The sequence below is a fragment of the Terrapene carolina genome, unplaced genomic scaffold (genome assembly GCF_002925995.2).
Source record: "Terrapene carolina triunguis isolate 2854851 unplaced genomic scaffold, T_m_triunguis-2.0 Scaffold194, whole genome shotgun sequence".
Classification (NCBI taxonomy): domain Eukaryota; kingdom Metazoa; phylum Chordata; order Testudines; family Emydidae; genus Terrapene; species Terrapene triunguis.
In genome coordinates this window covers 1,947,195-1,967,893 of record NW_020664545.1, presented here as the reverse complement: position 1 = coordinate 1,967,893, position 20,699 = coordinate 1,947,195, and the positions used below count along the sequence as shown (strand labels likewise).

The 20,699-nt window shown below is 44.1% G+C and overlaps 1 protein-coding gene across 1 annotated transcript in view; it reads left to right on the top strand.

Moving 5' to 3' along the window:
* Positions 1-10,098: 10,098 nt before the first annotated feature.
* Positions 10,099-20,699, top strand: part of COMP (cartilage oligomeric matrix protein) — a 44,531-nt gene continuing 33,930 nt past the window's right edge. Inside the window, exon 1 of the mRNA XM_024209845.3 lies at positions 10,099-10,226. The gene's annotated coding sequence lies outside the window, so the exon portion shown is untranslated. The remainder of the gene's footprint in view (positions 10,227-20,699) is intronic.

Sequence of the window (20,699 nt, the reverse complement as noted above, 5' to 3'; positions counted from 1 at the left end):
CCCCCATAGGCAGTGGTGGGGGAGGAGGAGGTCTCTCGCTGCCCCCCATGGGTGGGGGAGGAGGTCTTTAGCTGCCCCCCATGGGTGGTGGTGGGGGAGGTGGGAGGTCTTTCCCTGCCCCAGTGGTGGAGATTATCTCTAATTGCCCCCCTTGGTGGGGAGGGGGAGGTCTCTAATTGCCCCCTCTGGGTGGTGGAGGTCTCAGGCTGCCCCCCCACACACACACACACACCGTGGGGGAGGAAGGTCTATAGCTGTCCCCTCCCCCCAGGAGGTTGAGATGAGGGGAAGCTCTTCATTATCAGAGCAGAATGAGAACAGAAATCTCTGCTGCCTTTGGTTCATGTAGGGCAGGGTTTCTCAAACTGGGGGTCGGGACCCCTCAGGGGGTGGCGAGGTTATTACATGGGGGTTCGTGAGCTGTCAGTCTCCACCCAAAACCCTGCTTTACCTCCAGCATTTATAATGGTGTTAAATATATAAACAAGTGTTTTTAATTTATAAAGGGGGGTCACATTCAGAGGCTTCCTATGTGAAAGGGGTCACCAGTACAAAAGTTTGAGAACTACTGATGTAGGGGGCTTTTCACCTTCCTGTCACCGGTTTGAATCCAACCCCGGCCCAGAATGATTGCATGTCACGTCAGCTGCTTAGTTGCCCCCATGCCCTTAGGGATGCTTGTTTACATCTCAAAAGCCACCTCTGTAATTTGTGATGTGGTTAAAGCAGGGTACTTGGAATCAGGACTCTTGGTTCCGTTCCCAGATCAGAGGGTGTGTGACATAGTCGTTAAACAAGAGTGTGGGAAGCAGGACCCTGGGTTCATTTTCCCTCTGTCTGCCTGCCTCAATTTCCCATCTGTATACCAGAAATACAAATAAGCATATCACAGGAAGGTGTGAGTATTAACTAATGTTTTAAAGCACTGTGAGATAGTCAGAAGGTGATAGAGAAGTGTTAAGTAATATTATTTATTATTAATGATTTATACTAATTGGAACTTTGGCTGACAGTTGCACGGGGGCGCTAGTAACTGAACGGGCCGTGGAGACTGAAATCCCTGCTCATCATTAGAAATGGCGCTTCCAGGTCAAGATTGAGGCACATTAGATTTGTGGTACAGGTGAGATGAATAAATAGAGGATTTTGGTTTCTAGTGCTCCCATCATTTTTTTACCAGCACAAAATTAAGCATTTTTCTAAGGTCAGTTGTGGCAAAACAGTCATGTAAAGCTGCATACATTAAACCTTTTCTCCCCCGTCCCAAAACTTGTATTCACAGCTGTTGAAAGTGGACTATATGTTCCCTTCTACATCTAACTTTTATGTTGTTCCTAGTTTCAGTGTAGGAGAAAGCCTATGCCCAAGAGCACAGGTGTACCAGGTTAGCTGCTGTCCATCAGGTCTTGAAGAAATATTTACATTGATGGAGATTGGCAAATTGCTCCTTCTCTCTCTTTGAAACATCCTTCTCTTTGAAATATCATGCACCACTCAAACATAGAAAAGCAAGTAAAGTGGTTGGGAAGGCCAGTATTTCCCCACCTGGCTTGTTTGATGTCACCTTTAAAGTTCTAAGCCTCTGTGAGGAAGCAGGATACACTGTGGGTTTATCTTTAAACTATCCACATTCAGAATCACTTGAGTCAGTCACTGACATTTGTACTGCACTGTGGCAATTCTTTGTCTTGCTCTCCTACTTGGAAGGATGATTTTCCAGATCTGGAATCACAAATATTTATATATATATGTTTCCCTGAACCAACAAATCCAGCTGTTTGAGGCTAAAAGATCTGCTCGTTGGTCCAGTTTTATCAAGCCATTATGATGTCTAAGGACTGGCCTGGCTATAGGATGGAGGATTCCATTGAGTCACAGAAGTGATTTAGAACTTAAGATTGAAAAGGACTTGCTTGTTATGACTTTTATCTATCTAGTATCCCTTCACACTACCATGCCACTCTGACTTTTTTAATAATGAGGGGTAGTAGTGATGAGTTTTTAGCCTGCCAGTCATTCAGGGGTGTCCCTTCTTGTGAAAATAGAGCCAGACAACTAAGATAAGTTAGTCGAATGAGCTACTAACCATAAGAGACAGTATGAAAAACTGATTGAGGCAATAAGTCCCTGCTGCTATACTGTAATATGGCACCAAGTTAAGTCATTACATGAAGTTTCCACAGTTCAACAGTAACCCAGCACACACAGACTCAAGCACCAAGTGTTTGTGTGTAAAATATAAAATCAGGACTAGAGTTATTTTCAGTCCTTCAAGTCTCAAAGACAACTTCTCCTGTTTTACTAGCCTCACTATATCTAGTCTTCCATGGAGAAGGATGTTAAAATGACATCATCAGGTTTTCATGACCTGGAACTTTCAAGGTACTTTCTGTTCTGTGTGCTATGACAGGAGAGTTATTGGGAAAGGGAACTGCCAGAGACTTACAGTACCTCTCTGTAGTTTACAACTTCCCCATTCTACAGAGGAGAGGAATAAATCAGGCTTGATCTATGCATCAGGAACAGCAGAGAGACAATTATCTGGGTCCGAGACTCCTCTAGGCCTGGGCCCCGTTTCAGTCATGAAGCTCTGGACAATCATAGGCTTCCATGAATTTTCATGAAAGAAGTGCTTGTGAATACACCATGGGAGGCTGTTGACAAGTGGGTAAACAAAACTAACAGAAACATTTCAAGCCGGTTTAGAGCTGAGAGTAAAAATCATACTCGCTCTGACTCAAAGTCTAGGCTTATCCCAAGGAGTTTGCCCACCACATAGAACCCCCTTGTGAAAGAAAAATCATGAATTTTATTCTGGTGAATGGCAACAGTCTAAACAGCACTGAAAACTTAAACCCTGTTTATCCACAACAGGCGTGGCCTGGGCAGTTGCCATGCAAGCTTCTCCCATACTGTTCCCCAGTAATATACCTGAGCTGTGTTCTGGAGGGAGCCCATTTAAAACTGAGAGCATTGTCTTTTCTTCTGAGATTGCCAATAAAGGGAATAATTGTGGCAGTGGTTTTACAGTATAGAAACTGTGCCACTAGGAACTCGAGACCAACAACTCCTTTTACAGAGGGAAGTTTGGAAGGATTAGCTTTTTATCAGTAAATGTTGGTAAACATCAATTTCACTACACACACACACCGCCGAAAAATATTTCCATCAAGAATAAAAATTTACAGATAGGCAAAGGAAGAGAAATGCTGCTTGAGAACTTATTAGAGTTGGATCTAGGGATATTTACTTTGTATATTTTGACATGTCATGTTGACAATTTGTGTTTTAACAATTATAAACCTTTAGCTGTTTAAATCTCCACATCTACTATCATTAAATAATTATTGTGTGACACCCCTCCTAAATTCCTGAAACTGTGAAAATTTAAATAAAAATGCTTAAAACCCATAATTTTGCACAACTGTGAAAATATAAATTGATAAAAATTGAAGAAAAAAATGTTTAAAAATAAACTTTGATATTATCCATCAAAATTAAACACCATATTCCATTGGATGATAGCAATTATGATTAGTTTATTATCAACCCAGGCCAGATTCACCTGGTGGCCTAGAGGTTTTGAAAGATTTTGCATCCTATTTGCAAACCAGTAACCCTTTCATTTTTCTGTAGACCCTCCTTTTAATTTTGGAGAGAAGTTGTTTGCCCTCTGTTTTGGGAAGCTGTGACTTCTGAAGCAGAAAAGTTTAAAATGACACTGACTACAGGCTTCCAGATTCATGGACTAAGGTCGGTACAAATTAGTCTCATTCTCAGTTCAGTTGTCCAGTGTTACAGGATAGTCTGAATGATCAATTTCTTGTGATTCCCTGAAGGGTGATAGTAGAGTGAAGCTGAAAGAGGGAGCAATTCTTCAGAATTCTGGCTTACAAAGCATGGGGGTCGGATGAAGCAAAATTGGTGCATCCTCAAACACCCAGTTTGTTCCTAGAGCTCATACAACAGCACAATTGTGAAAGAACAGTAAATCCTACTTCAGCTTCAAAGTTATTTGTTGTAGCAATGCTGGAGAGGAAAATTAGGAAGTCAAGTGGGCTGCTCATTTGGTTTCATCACCCAAACTGCCCTTCCATCCTTTGGCTGTTTTACAGCATCATCAATGTCTGAGTTCTGGGAACAGACCTAAAGGTTTGGAGCATCGCTGATAGATGTCTTGATTTCCCCCCCCCCCCCGTATCCTACATAAAATGGAAGATAAACATGGACTTTAACAGGTCATTTTGAAAGTGTAAACAATACTGCTGGCACAAGAGAGCCCATGGTGAATTTTGCAGCTGGTTCAGCTTCTGAACTGGGAGCACCAATGTTGGCTATGTCCTCCTGCAAAATCAGGCTGCTGTCTAAGGTGCTGAAATGGGAGGGCTGCAAAGGAAGTTCTCCAGTCCCCCACCCCTTCAAAGTTGGTTCAGTCTCTCCAGTGCCCAAATAACAGGGAGTAAACCATAGTGAGCCAGGTATTTGGGTACCTTTTGCTCACTTTGACATGTGTAGACAAGGCTCACCCAAACCAAACTGGTAATTAACCAAGAGCCTGATGGCCACATCTGACTTGTGTAAAATAGAGGAGACTGCCATTGCTATGTTAGTGAATGTGAAGATGTGGCCAGTGAAGACTATAGGTTATGATTTCAGCAAAAGAGCAGTTTGTCAATATCGCCCAAACCACAGAGCATTCCTGCTGGGACCTGTACTCTCTATGGACTGCACTACTATATATAAGATGAGCATGTCTGTGGGCTGCATCACAGAATTTCCATGGCTACATTTGTCCTGTGATCCACACTTCAACCAATTGCACTGTTAACAGTAAGTTTATCTTTAAATTCTGTGCTCGTGCAGGGTTGATGGCCACTCACTGAATCTTTAGTCTTCGTGGCTACATACCCAACATCAAATTAAGGAAAGTAAAGCTCTGGAAAGTTAGAGCACAATCTTTGTAGAAGTCATTATTCTTTACCATTATTGTCAACTAGTTTTTATATGCAGTGCTCAGTAGTATGGAGCTGTGCAGGAAGCAGACATGGATGGATTTCTTTTTGCAAAGGATGTTTGATGTTTGCTAATTGCTTGCTTCAGTGTGCAAGATGGTTTAATTTGTTTATGGTTCCCCACTATCTACCCAAACAGGTGATTATAAAGGTATCTGCTAATTGTAGCTATACAAGTGACATATACAACAGTTCATCTGTTAGTTAGTGCAGATAACTCAAGCCACTTTCAGAATAGCCAGCTTTGCCACGATTTCCCTTGACACATTTCACTCCAAAGACACATGAATGCTGGGATTTGATAACATCCCCCATTCAGAGAAAACAAGCTGTTATGAAAAGAAGAAGCTGATTGGTCTCTGAAAACTCCAAGCCGTGGAGACAGTGTCAGGAAGTGTCACCATGACGTGAAATGTTCAGAGCCAATAGACATGAATGTGAAAAATCGCAACAAAACAGCTTGTTTGAAATGACAGCCAAAGAATCCAAGCAATTTTATCTGGGAAGCAAACAACCCAGGGTGAGGGGACCACAGACATTTGAGATGTATCATTTTGTTAATGCAAAATGACTGAATTTCAGACTGGCCCATATCATTCAACTCTCCTTTTCAGACCTATGTTTACCTCTGTCCCATCAATGTAACTGTTGTCTCTCATTTTCTAATGATAAATTATTGGTGGACAGTGCTCAGCTGTGTAACTGAAGTTATAGAAAATGATATTGATGCCAAAGATATGAACCCCACATTCTTTTAATTTGCTTGTGTGGCTATGTTCCTTGCGTCCCTCATTTTTGGACTTCATCTCCAGTTTCTCACTCTCATCCTCGACAGGATGGACTGCTCCAATCTGCAGTTCAGGCAGTGAAGACCAGTTATATTAACAAGCTATTTATAATTTAGGGATGCACTTAAATTAGGGCTTCTACTGTCTTTTTACTACTTCTTAGATCCTCTTTTATCTGAACTTTTAGAGCACAAAGAAAAGTAAGATAAAGACATAAATAAAGATTTTTGGCACGTAGCTCTCCAGTTTCCTGTTTGAAGTCAGCCCCATCCAAAAGACGGAGCATCCATATTTGTGTGTGTGATGGAGCCTAGCAACAGCCCTTAGCAACAGCATGCTATCAGCAGAGACATCCAACATCAGTTGAAGTGGCTCCAGGAAGCGGGAGGTTAGGGATGGTAAATTGCTACAGAAGATACCATTGTCTGTTCTAATTATTAACAACAGTGCTGCTTTTCCACTCCCATCGCTTCATCGAAACAGTAATTGTTCAGATGCGAGCATAGTATGGAGCATAATACATTCGTGTCACAAAAATTGTGTAACGCATGCTGATGAGATAATTTTTGAGGAAGAGAAATAACCCCTCTCAGACTCTCTTTAAAGAAAGGTTCTGAATTCTTCTCCCTGGTTTAGCTTTGGAAACGTTCCCACTTTGGACAAGACTAGCACCAAGAAAAGATGAACAATTCCTTTCAGCAACGAGACTCTGGAATGGCTTCTTCCATCAGATGTCTGACTTTCTCCCTGTCCCCCTCTTTCTTTACCTGTTCTCACTCTCCACCCCCAGAGTTATGCTGATTTCTGTTATGCTTCTTAGTACGTGTGTGATTTTTCCCACTAGAGATCTGGTGCTGCCAGTTTTCCCTCATTTTTATTTATAGTGCGCATGTTCATGTACACACACACACACACACACACACACACACAACATTTGTGTTGGTGACATTCATATGATAAAGAATGATGTAATGAATTACAGAATTGCAGGGCCATGTAATAAATTAATTTATCATGCACATTTAACCACTTAATCTTTTCTCTCTCTGCTCTGTCATTTTCATTTCTGTGCTTAGGCATCTCTTTCTTCCTCCCTTTCTTTCTTATTAACTGAATTGATTTTTATTTTTAATTATTCATTGTTTTGAACCTATAACAAAATACATCCTTCCGCTTGTAATCTTGTCAAGTCTGCTGCACAGCTTGGCTGCAGTGAATACCTCCTGGTCTTTCATTACTCAGATCAAGTTTCTGTGTCAAAATATACTGGGGAACTTTCAATATCAAAGAATCTTGAAGACAGAAACATAAAATAACAACAGCAATGGAGTAAATTTTGGGTTTTGAAGTAAATAAACTAGCTACCATTGCAGATGCTGCAATACTACTTCTCCACCGCAAGAGGGACATAAAAGGACATCAGTGTAGTATTGGCAGTGACCGAGAACAGCTCTGTGCAGGTACATAGCAATGTATATTTTCTTTTTGTTTGGAAGGTTACTCTGGGATAATAATTTTTCTTTCTATAGTCCCTTTCATCCCAAACAATCCCAAAGTGCTTTACGGATGTGAGAAACTGTGATAATGATTAACAAGTAAAGTGGTTCTTTTCTCAAGCCTTCATACCTGTAGCTTGTCCTCACCTTTTTTTACTTTTGGAAAGTCAGCTGTAGTATTGGGTCATGCAGGAGGTGGGTTGGCCACGCGGCCTGGTCAGCAGCACTAGGTGGCAGCTCTGGTGTTCTCCGGCAGCGCCCTGCAGCTGGCTCCGGCCGTCACTGGTGCAAAGGGCTCCTTGGCTGGGCTCTGGCTGGTGAAGCTGGGGGGGTGGGGGGCTGCCCTGAGTGCAGTGGGGGTAGATAGGGCTGAGACAGCAGCACAGTTGCTCCCCCATCCAGTGCTGCCTGCAGTGTCCATCTGTGTTCTGTGTCTAGTTACTGGACCAAAACCTACAGGAACATCTCTAATAGGTATGTGGACTAGAAGGGTAGGTGGCTAGTATTTGTATTTGTCTTCCATGGGTTTAGGCTGATGGTGGAATTGTCCCGAGGAGCCCAGATCTCATATTATTTCAGCCTGTAAGTGGCTCCTTGAGACAAAAGAAGCCTTAGAAAAAACAAACAAATGTCAAGGTTTATTGGGTTCCTGTGGAACTCAAAAGCACAGCCCTAGCATGTGCTACACTGTACTTAATGCACAGTGATATTCAAACTCATGTAATCTTTGCACCCCAGTGACTTCAGTGCAGTGTTACCCCCGCCACAATTAGACTGTGTGGCACATTCTGGGGGTGCATCTTTGGCTGCTGAAAGCGGGGTCGAAACTCTTTGGCAGGAAGCACACTGTAGTGCCCATGGAAGACAGAGCGTAGCTAGGAGGCAGCAGAAAAGTCAACCTTCCCCATTGTGCAAATGTTTAGCAGTCCCATGAGGCCTGGATGAATAGTCATGTGCTGTTGTGGGTGCTCCGGAACATTCATCCTCACAGCTTGTCCCAGGAGACAGGACAATTGCTTGGCTAAGCGGAGAGAGGGTGGGGCTATTTATTTGAGTTATATGATCAAGTTATTTAGGCATTTTTGATTATTTTACCCTAAGTCCCATTTTCAAAAGTGACTTGGGTGCTAAGAGCCTGTCACTTTTGTAGATGGGGCTTAAATGTTTTGAAAAATGTACCCTTAGTCAGTAAATGGCTCTGCTGTGTTAGCTGCAACAGTGTGAGTGTGTGCGCACACATGTGTATATATATGTATATGTAAAATATTAAAAACAAACACCAAAATCAGGGTGGGTCTACTGAATACAAGTGAATATGTACATGTTCCTTGCAGACAGAGAGCGCACAAATTTCTTTAGACTCCTCTCTCTGTGTCTTCCTTTTTAACTGGACAGCCCCAGAGAAGATCCACCAGAACAAGAGAAACCAACAACAGGGTGAAGAAGTTATTTCCCCTTTCTGATCTCCTTTTATGCTCCCCATGGGGTTTTTCAGTACCTGTTGTGGTTAATTGAATTCTGGTGAAGGGCAGATCTAGAGAGTGATGTCCCACGTTTATCTGCTGAATGGGTACTTAGTACACAGGCTGTGGAAGCTTCTTGTATATATCCTCACCATGTGAATGTGCTCTAATACTGCCCTTGTAAGGATATAAAAAGGCAGTTTAGTCTCCATAGCCTATACAACCCCTGGCCCTTCTGCTGAGCTTGCTAGTGGGGGTTCCAGTTCTGATGTAGACACTTAGCCACTAGGAGCTGAACTCAGATACACCAACCAATTTCATGTAAGGACCACTGACCAGCCAAACAACTTTTAATCACTACCAACCTGATCTGGATTTGAACTGATGACCTAAGCTCCCCTATGGAAACGAACTGTGTGTAGATATACCCCAGCACTCTGTTGCAGGAGTGAGGCCTATAGAGGGTGGACTTGTTTAGCCTCCTTCAGTTTTCACATTGTCTGTGAATGCTGGTGCCACCAATCTTTGAAATTTGAGATGTAACATGTTTGGGGACCAAGCTGGTACTTGGGTAGCAGGCAGGTAAAACTGGTGCAACCCCCTGATTTCTGAGTACCCTCATTTTTCTCAGTTTGCTTCCCCATCTTCATCTTATCTGAATGTTATTTGGTTCTTCATATCAAATGCTATCCACTCTCATCTAAGTGTTTTATGAATGGATGGTGATCCTTGTTTCAATTAATTTCATATGCACGCTGGTATAAATCCCTTGTGTGCTTCTCTCTTGATTAGTTCTAAAAACAGCCTCGGAAATATGAAGAGCCTTTCTCAAAGCAAATTTGTTTTGCTGAGAATGGTGAGCTAAAATCATCTCTGTGGTAAACCCATTGAAGCCAATATATTTTCTGTATTAATCTGCTCAGAGAGTAATACAGTTCAATAACAGAAATAAGAATGGTATCGCCCTTTTATATAACATTTTTGGTTAATAGTCACTATAATATTACAGGGAGAAGAGTTTTGTGTTTATTTGCAGATATGAGGAAAGCTGAAATAAAGATATTTAATTTTACATTATAACTATACAGAGCACAATACTGAACCTGTAACCCTTCACAGCAATAAAACATTAAAGGGACTTTTTCAAGTATCTTTAGGCTGAACATTTAAGTTTTGCATGAAAAGGACTTTACAAAAGATGTTTTCTTGAACTAAAGTCATTTCCATGAAAACAGATACTTTTGTGAATGCAGAAGTTTCCCTAAAGCTTTGGAAACCTGAACATAACAGCAGATGTAGCCCAGCTGTGTTCTCAGAGGCACCAGCAGTGGAGCAGAGCCCCTTACTGTGGAACTTTCTTCCACCTGAGATCTTGCAGCCTGCAATGTGGTGTAAGAATTCTCTTTTCCAAGGGGATTCCCCGCGCTACAACATGGCCATGGAAGGTGCTCCTGAAGCCAGTCACAAGTAAGTAGCTTTAAAAATGTGGGGAAGGAGGAAGGGAGGAAAGAGACCTTGAAAGCTAGTTGAACTCCTGAAGAATCATTCTCTTTGTAATGTATCTATGTATAGGTAACAGTGCCTAGGCACTATGGTGGTGAGTGCCATAAAAAGGCATTTAGTAATAATGCCAGTCAATGAAACGAGTTATAAATACTGAGTGTTGCATAGTGGTGTACCTCAGTCCCTCCAGTTCTGTGGGGCATGTAATAGTCTAGTCTCTTGTGGGCGGTGATACTTTGATCTAATTTCAGGTGTTGGGTTTAGTGTGTGGGTATGGGGTGGTCCTTGTGGCCTGTGATAGACAGGAGGTCAGAATAGATGATCCCTTTTGGCCTTAAACTCTCTGACAAATCTAAATTTCACTTTCCAAGGGCAGGGAATGAGAACATGTTAACAAAGAGCATAAACTGTGAAGTCAAGTTAGTTTTAAAAATATCAGCAATGCAGGGAAATATTTCTTTCAATATAGGATTCTCCCTCCCCCCCGGCAATATCCCTTTTAACAAATCCTCATTATCCCCCTCTCAAGTGAAAGCTGTGGAATAACTGAGCATCTGCACAGGTGCAGATGCCACTGTTCAGAGGTTTCCCAAAGTCAGGGGATAAGTAAATATCTGTGTAGCATAAATAAACAGCTCCCATCCAGGCGTTCCTGGTGACCATCACAAGTAAAATGTGTCTGCTAGCAACCAGAGGGCTCATAGGAGAGTGCTCCTTCAGCCTGTTTAAAAACTGAGTGACTCATTAGGGGACAATCTCCATCTGGAACTGTTTGAGGACATGCTACAGCTTTCCTGCTGGCTGTACTACACTACTCTAGGGTGACCAGCTGTCCTGATTTTATAGGGAAAGTCCCAATTTTTGGGTCTTTTCTTATATAGGCTCCTATTACCCCCCACCCCCTGTCCTGATTTTTCACACTTGCTGTCTGGTCACCCTAACTTACTCCCTTCTGTAGATCTGTAGGTTCAAGCCTTATCCCAAGCCATCACAATGTTAAAACAGTTCTTAAGTTAGGGAATGAAAGTGGAAGAAACTCCTCAAGAATAAACATACAAGTTTTGTCCTCATCTCTCTCGTTAAAATTGGGTGAACTGAATTATGGGATGGCCTTCTTTGAAGTGATTGCCAAAAATCAGTTTGCTACCAGAAAGGACTGGCCTTTTAAAGTTCAAGGAAATTTACTGGAAATATTGGGGATACTTGCAAGTAGTAGCTCGAGAGAAGCTGTTGCCTACTGAAGTTAGCTCTTTGTACAAGGTCAATTGCATAGAAAAAAAATATGGGAATGAAGCAGAATTGTCTGAAAATATTGTTTTCCAAAGGGGCATCATGGGTTCTTCAAGTGGGATTTTAAAAAAAAAATTTAAACTCAGATAAGGGTAGCTTGTTGTTTTTTTTTTTTTTAAGTTCTTGATTCACTAAGAGACTGTATATTTTCTTTGTTTTAATTTCTGGGCACTTATCTGAGCAGATGGTGAGCAGTGAGGTTATTTCAATGTAATGTAGAACCTGACACCACATACAGGGTTTTTATGTTTGTTTGGATTTCAAGAGCTGATGGATCATCTGTGATTCTCCCTTCTGTTTCTGTGGAGGAAAGAAAATAAGAATAGTGGGTTTAAATTCTCCTTGGTGTCTCATTTAAGATTGTAAATACTTCAAATTGTAGCAACATGATTTGTGATTATGGAGACAGCTTTCTTCCTCTTCAAATCTGTGACTGCCTTAGAGATTTGTTTTTAACTTTGATGTGGTGTAGTCTGCACAGAGGTTAAATCTAAACCTGGCTTTTGCAAGTGATGTCTTGAGAGAGAATTACATTTCAAAAACAATATTTTTTGAGTCACACCCTGCATTTTTCATTACTAGTTGTTGCTGTGTTTCAGCCTAGAGTGTAACTGAATAACATCTTTACTTGGAATGTGTGCATAGAATGGAAATATCCTTCTCCTGCTGTGGGAGAAATCTGTTAATTTGGCAGTTGTGTTAAAAATGAAATAATGCAAGGAGTTCATTAATTAGCTGCATTACCCTCTGGGTTTGCCAATTCTGTATCTAAACTCTTCTGAAAGTTGTAAATGTAATAATGTATATTTAACCATATGACATGTCAGTATTACTTATACTGAGTTAGCACTTCCAATCCCATTGTGGGAGACACTGTACAAGCATGTAGGGCAGTCCTTTCCCCGAAGAGCCTACAGCTTAAGGCCCTGATCCCACAATCCCTTGATCAACATGGGTGAACCCGTACAGCTGCAATAGCACATGCTAATACAGACCACACATTCCCCATCTAGTGCATCTTGAGCTGCAACCTGTCCTGACTTCTTGACTGGCATCTCAGATAAGTGCAGACTCCACCAAGTAAACAATTTTTTTTCCTTCTGCAGCTGTTCAGTCTTCACAAAATCAATGTAAACTCTTCTACACCATGGTAATATTGCTAATCCTGATGTTCTCTGTTGTCCTGTTGCTGTTTCTTCCCAACCCCCAACAAACCAAAGCTAGAAATGAGGAAGAGAGAGAAAGCAGGAGAGCACACACGGAGTTACAGTACAGGTTTGCCAATCTGAAAGCCCTTCTAATACAGAACTGCCAATCCCCCTAGGATGTATTATTCCTGCTGTCCCAAGGGCCTGTGCAGGACAGCAGGAGATTGGATTTGTAAGCCAGAGTGGTTTTGGGATAGGGAGGCTGACTCTTAGAGGAAAGAATGTGTTTCCCCTACAGAATGTTGATCTCCCAGAACGTTGTGGGTTTGAGAGGGATCCAAACCAGCTCTGTACATAGGTCATGAATGGTTCCAGTATGCCATGCATTGCCTCCCAGAAATCATCTTCTCCCAAAGTGAACCTGGGCCATTTGTGGAACTTGATCAAACAGGACTCGACAGGATCCCGAACCCAGTGAGATCCAAGATTTTAACTGTACTCATGAGAGTGGATGTCTCAGATGGCTAGAGTGTCAACTTCCTGAACCAGGACCTGAACTGCAGTGGGTTTTCCCCTGCCTCCCAGAAGCAATGTTTCAGAATATTAACTGAGGGTTTTATCTAGTTCTCTTGTTTTGGGGGTCACTGTTTGGCACCTCTCCTTCCAGTACAATGGGGCTGTCCATACATTACATAATGCATTAGTGGATGGGTGGGTCCTTAACTTTGTATGTTTCTTTCAGTGTTACCAGAGGTAGGTGGATCTTAAAATACAAAACATTTTTTGGAGATTTTCATGAACAGCCCCAATCTTACATCCCACTGGTCGGATGCTGAGCCACAGCCACGTAGGAGCAGAGATTCCCCTCTGAGATGCTGCTGCACAGGGACTGGCAACAAGGGGCCGCTAAAGGCTGATGCAGTGTGACCCACCCAACACCTTCATTCCATACCTTGAGGACCGTGACACTACAGCCCTATGTGGGTACAAAATCTGTATCCGCATCCGATCTGTGATCCACACACGTGATATCCATGGCTATGAAGCAGATATCCGTAGATTTGCGGGGTTCTATGTGGCACCTTTGGGGGACAATTTCTGAGCCCCAACAAAACTGGAGCACTAATAGTCCCAAAGCGCTGTTCAAAGCCTGGTCCTCCTTTGGGTCACCTGGGTCCCCAGTTGTTCCATAAACCAGATGAAGAAGCAGGACACTCAAACAGTGAACGAATGACTGGAAGGGAAATAAAAGTGCCACGAAGAAATGGAAACATAAGCAGGGCACCTCTCTGTCATGCCAGACAGGCCAGCAAACACTACAAGGGGTGTCTTGTGAGACTCATTCAGCAGTAGCTGGTGCAAGCTCCATAATTAGGAGTAATCTGTTTGCATTTCTTGGTGCTGAGCTGGGCCCATGGCAACACTAACTCATCACAGAGTCTGGGACGTTGTAGCCTTGGGCTATCTGTACCAGAAAATGAATTACCTGGCTTGACTTATGATCAAATAGAAGCATTACTTGGAGCTGTTGCTGAGCTCTGGTCCAGAAATCCCGGAGCCTTGCTTATGTCACATGGAAAAAACAAGAGGGGAGAGAATCTTTTTATGCACTTGCTGGAAAACATTTAAAGAGATAAAATGTCACTGAACTTTAAGTGGGCCTCAATCTCCTCCCATGGCTTGTAGTTTCAGGTGCTGCACCAAGGCAGAATGAAGGCACCCTGTGGTTAGCTTTTTGGGAAACAGATGGCATGCTCGTCATTGACAAAGGATTTAACATATTATAGGCCACCTTACTGGCAACAGATTTGCATGTGATTCTGTTGGAAGACAGGCTCGCAAATGGAACTTGAAGGAAGGTTGGCAGAGCCATAATTCTAAGTGGCACTTGAACAATGCCTTTAATCCCCCCCCCCCCCACACACACACGCACACACCTCACTGAATGCATTGGGCAGTGGACTCCTGTGGACCAAGATCAACACCAGGCCACTGGCCAAAACACATCAGGACATGAGGAAATACTTTCTGCGTTAGGAGAGGAACTTGCACAATATAACAGATGGCTCATAGAAAGTCCAACGCCGTGCAGGGCAGAAGAGAAAAGGGCTCCAACAGAAATTGGAAGATCTTTTTAAAAAAAAAAAAAAAACCACCCAAACAAAACCCAGTAACTCCCCCAGATCTGGCGATTAGTGAAATTTGGAGGGAAGGAAGCTGGTGCATCCTTTTCAAGTGACAAATGCATTCATCTGCAACCAGACCACGCGTTGCTGGTTTTGAAGTTGAAAGCCAAATCCTGGGCTGATAGGAACACCACAGAAGTTGCACATTCATTCTAGGGCAGAGTGGCTTTTCATGTCACTCTAACATAAGTGGTGGAAATGGGTCCTACCCAGAGCCCATCTATAGCTCTCCTTTGTCATGATGTGTGAACACTGGTGGGTGGAATAAAACTCTGAGGCTCCTTGTCCCAGAGGTGAGCAGACTTTGCCATGGGACGTTGCCTGCCGTTGGCATGCTTATTGCATAGGTATGTGGCTGCTGGCTCAGGCTTTCAGGTCATGCGCTGGGAGAGCAAAGTGCGATAGATGGAAGAACTGGTTTAGATAAAGAACTGACCTGAACGGTTGCCAGAATCTCAAACTGATCTTGAACCTTTTCCCTGGAGCTTAGAAAAATATGGTTGATTATTTTCCCTCCGCCCTGCACATTGTGTTCTTCCTTTTGGCTCTCCTGGAAGCAGAAATGCTGAGATACCACTTGGAGGGGTTGTTCTTATGGTATATCTGGCTTGAGGAGTCTCAGGAAGCACCAGAGAAGTCCTGTGAGCAGGGCCGGCTCTAGGCATCAGCAAAACAAGCTGGTGCTTGGGGTGGCACATTTTTAGGGACGGCATGGCCGGCGCCAGAATGCCGCCCCTAAAAATGTGCCCCGGCCGCCCTAGCTCACCTCCGCTGCTGCCATTCGCGCGCCGCTGCTCGCCCTCCCTCCCAGGCTCTCAAACCTGGGAGGGAGGGGGAGATCCCGAGCGGCCGCGGCGCGCGAAACAGCTGATTCGCGTGCCGCTGCTCCCCCTCCCTCCCAGGCTTGAGAGCCTGGGAGGGAGGGGGAGACTCCGAGTGACTGCGGTGCGCACGCCGCTTCTCCCCCTCCCTCCTAGGCTTGAGAGCCTGGGGGGAGGAGGCAGGGCTGGGGATTTGGGGAAGGGGCGGAGCTGAGGCAGGGCCGGGGGTGGGGTAAGAAAAAAAAGGGGGGGGGGGGGGGGGCGGCCAAAATTGTTTCTGCTTGGGGCGGCAAAAATCCTAGAGCCGGCCCTGCCTGTGAGAACCTGATTTTGTAAGATTCTGACCCAGTTATGGAAACACAATTGGTTTGAATTTATGGGTTCTTTAATCCCAACATCTGGAATTTAACCAGTTACTTGTGAGTAACTGTCTTCCAGGTACTACCTCCTCATGTAGCATAGGAATCTCAGTGTGCATGGCTGAGTGGCTGGTCTGCTTTGCATGAGACACTAGACATGAATCGATCTCCTTTTTGTGCTGTTACAGCGGGGACTGTTCTTCCTGCATACCACTAGAGGCCACCGCAAACCTCATTTAAAAAAAGGGCACCAACTGGAATACCTGGCAAATAGCTCGGTGTTTTATAGGGAGAATCTGGGGGCATAACTGGAACTTGGCTCTCCCGAGGACAATTTCTCTGCCAGCTGAGTTAAAGGAGCAGCTCCCAGATGTAAGTACAAGCCTGCAGGTCAGATTTTACAAAGTAGGTAGGGTCAGACCTGTCCACTGCTTGGATGGGGTGGGAGAACTCCTGGGAAATCCCAGGTGTTGCTACCCACTTTCCTGGGTAAGTGGGATTTCCCTGGGAGACATGCTGACCATCTGTTTGCTTTACTTTTTCATATAAGCAGGAAGTCAAGAGTCACGCAGAGACCACCCCCTCCGCCTCTCCCCTGACTCCTGCTTTGCCATTAAAATCTGTCTCTCGCTAGATCTTTGGTGACCATGCTGGTTGTTCAGCTCAGGCATAGTGTTTCCTTGACTTGTGCGTGTTTGGCTGAAAGAAGTGGTAGATGGAATGGCTGGCACTGAGAAGGGCTTGAAGATTGAAAAGCTGTCAAGTAGAGGAGAGACAAGGCATGTAAGAGGACTCTCAAATTCACCCTATGATAGGTGTTTCTCTGCTTGACCTCTACTGCCTTTGTTAGGAACTCAGTACCTCTTATACGCACGGTGTTTTGGCTGTAGCCGAGACGGCTAAGAGGAACTGACTGCTGTGTTAGCTGGAGGAGATCGGCCTTTGTGGGAGGAAAAACCCTAAAAACCGAGTTCATAGGACCAACACTGGGTTTATTTATGGAATTAAAATTAGAGCAAGCCTGGAGCTGGAGGTGAGTGGGTGCTTGCGCCCGTCTAACCCTGGGATCCACAAAGTGGCTTTGATGAGATGGGAATCGGTCCTGAATCTTCACCCAAACCGCCACACTGAATCTTTTAGTGCTGAAAATAAATAAATAAATAAATAAAGTTTTTCCTCGCCAGCTCCAGGTGGGCCAGGAGAAGGAAGAGCCAGGTCATTCTTGCATGGTTTCTGGCCTGATATTTTTGCAGATTTGAGCGGTTTGGCTAAGCCTCAAGGCTCCAAGCATCTGGAGGCCGCCTGTCACTAGTGAGTCTATGCAGATGTGCTCCATCTTGTGCACCTCTCCAGGGAGACAGCGTTATGCTCTTCACCTGGAGGATGTTGCAGACTGGATTTTTCTTCTCAGGCTTGTGAATGATACACAAAAAGGCCCAAATTACAAACCTGCCAGTATCCCATCCCGGCTAAAGCATCATGAATACTGCAGAAGAAGAAACACACAGTGAGGTGAAAGGACAGCCTGGAGCACTAGGGGGAACTCACACACTGGTGTTTTGGTGTGACACACTAGCGAAATTAGAGAGACAAGGTGGTTTTTATTCGATACCTCACCCACCTCGTCTCTCGGATATCCTGGGACCAACCCAGCTACAGCTACCCAGCATACATAGAGAAATGGGAGCTGGGAGCTTTCGTCTCCGTTTCACAGGAATAAAGCTGTGCACATTTTATATGAAATCACTATTTTAGACTCTAGAACCCAGCTGACTCCCGCTGGTTAGTAACGATTTTAAGGTAGCTCCAGCCAGATAAACAAGTGTTCCTTCCCATCAGCAGGGAAGCTGCTGTGGTTTTCGGTACCTTACTGAACAGCACCTGCCTGCTTTGAGGGTTGAGCAGGAGGATGCTTATGCATGAGAGTGGCTCTGATCATTCAATGCCATTTTCTAACCAGCTGTGAATGAGGGCTCAGCTGGGTAGATCTGTGCTGTTGTTTCTCTTTAAAACTCCATCTTTACAACCAGCTGCGTTTCTCTTGTGGGAGAGACGAAGTCCGCCCTTGTCCAAGGACGATGGCTGTGTCCTTCCCCACTGCCACAGCGTGGGCCGTGTAGACATCTCTCTGGTGTCTGTTCATGCCTATGACAGCTGTAAGTGTCTTTGACAGGGACCTGCAGAATCCCACAGGCAAACACTGGTAAGGAGCAAGTACTGTGGGAAACTGCCCCCTCGTGGTGTAACAGGGTCTCTGTCAAGGACACCGGGTTTTACAGTTCCACACATGTTCTTGAGGAGTCTAAACCTCTTAAGAGGTTTAAGCTTTTGGGGTGGCTGGTGGAAGCATTGAAGAGCTTTTGGGAAGGAGGCGCTCCATCCCCCCAAGTCCTGTTTGCTACAAATCTTTCAAGTAGCCTCCCACCAGAGCATACAGGGGGAAAATGTAACCTGCAAGACTGAGGCTCTGCTACAGTCCCAAGCTCAGACTGTTTTATCCTTGAGATGGTAATTCTACCATGTGACTAACCAGGATCCTGCAGCATATGGTCCTGCCAAGCTGTTTGGGCAAGGTGTAGCTTTGTGTGTGTTGCACTCCCCAGGAACCTCCCTTGTGTGAAGTGCCCTCCCATTTCCATAGCAACTGCAGCGAGCACCCGCACCTGAAGAATTTCCATGGCAATTCATAAACTGCTTTCTCCGCATTTCAGAGAATTTCTCCTCTGATCTTGGTTTCCCGGTGTGTCTTGTTACTGTAATGAAGCTCTGGGGGCTGGGGCAATCAATCCAGCTTTGGCAAGGTAGTGTTTGGCGTTCCTCTGAGTATGGTTTTGTTAGTTCCCTAAAAAGTAACAGAGAGTCCTGTGGCACCTTTAAGACTAACAGATGTATTGGAGCATAAGCTTTCGTGGGTGAATACCCACTTCGTCAGACGCATGCCTAAAGGTATTCTTAAAAATAACCCCCCCAAAATCTCTCAATCCAGTTCCCAGTTGTTGAGTGTCCACATTGCAAAATCCAGCGTCGTTGGGCCCCGTAGTCAGCTGTCTCAGTGCGTATCCGGTTTGGTGAAGAGGGGTTTCTGATTTGAGGTAAGCCTGCTACATTGCTGCCTGTGCTCTTGCTGTTCTTGGAGGACAGGAGGACTCCAATCTCCAGGTCACCACTGTGAGCATTCAAGTTAACAGACAAAAATAAGGAAAGGCCACTCATGAAGGTGGTTTGCAGAACAGGGGCTCCCAAAACTTTGGCACAATTGATAATTGCATTGATTACTTACCAGGCGTCCAGGGGTCACATTCGCCCGAAAGGGAGCCTATAAAAAACGTCCCTAATCTTTCATAAAGAGAGGTGTAACAGACTGCCACCGGCATTGTAGAACTACCTGGGCTGTATTTGGCCTCTTCAAGAGTCCTTAACCTTGCTTATTCTAAGGGTTGATATCTGGAACTAGCCTCGGCTCCCTTGGTCCTTCCACACAGGACACTGCGAACTGCAGGTACCCCAAAAATAGTAATTTTTTTCAATAGAAAGGACACTTTTCTAAAGTCCATTGACTGATCCAAAGAGGAAGAATTTGTTGGCTACTTGCTTCTTCAGGCAGTAGGATAAGAAAGTAAGAAAGAAAGGAAAAGATGTTGGGGAAAGGCAGACATTAAACTAAAAAGTAAGGATCGTGTGATCAGTCCCATTAACTACATGAAGAATTTAATGCCAGAAAAATCCCACTTTCCTGGAAATAGACAAAATGTGTGTGTTTTCTTCAGAAGGCAGGAAAATTGTGTGTGGTTAAAGCCTGGTGGAAAAAAAAACGTAATTGGTGAGAACAGGCTTGAGTTATGCATCCCCCTCCAAAAACACAGATGTCAGTTATGCAATCCAGACACACTGGATCAAGCTGTGCTGAAGAAAAGAAGATCTAAACTTCTGAGCCCGTGATTTCCCAGCTCTCAAATTAAAAAGAGCAAGTGGTGAGAGTAGGGTGTGGGGAGAGATTCGGGATGTCTGGGATGTTATCCGCTTCATGAAACCAGAGCAGTAGATTTAGAGGGCTATGCAGGTAATTTTACTTCTGTGAAGGATAGACATATGAGGAGATGCTAGTTGTACCATCTGCCTCCAAGCCCCAATCTCTACCTTTTCTTCATTGTAGGAGATACATGGCAGGCATATCTCTGCACCTAGATTGTTTAGATACCGAGAGTAACATTTTGGGCCGTGTTCCCTAAACGTTAGCCACGAGATTCTAAGTTTTTTGACTTTTCCAGGGCGTTCGAGGGTGCAATGTTATACTTGCTTTAGTTTGCAGATTTACACTTCAGGGCATTCCCCCAACTAAGAATATCAGCAAGTGCAGTTTAGAGGTACCCTGTGGTATATCCTTTCTCCCCTCTGAATGCAGGATAATTCCAACCGCAGGCACCAAAGAGGGTTACATCTCTTGGAAGATCTGATGGCAGCTTAGACATCTAGAACAGTGGTTTCCAAGCAAGTGGTCACTGGGAGTCTGCAAAGAGCTGGCTGGTTGTATGTTACTGTTCCTCCTCACTTCCAGCTGCTAACCTGTACTGGATGGCTAAACATGCATTACATCTTTTCCTGGGGTTTCTTTTCCCGATAAGTAATATCACTG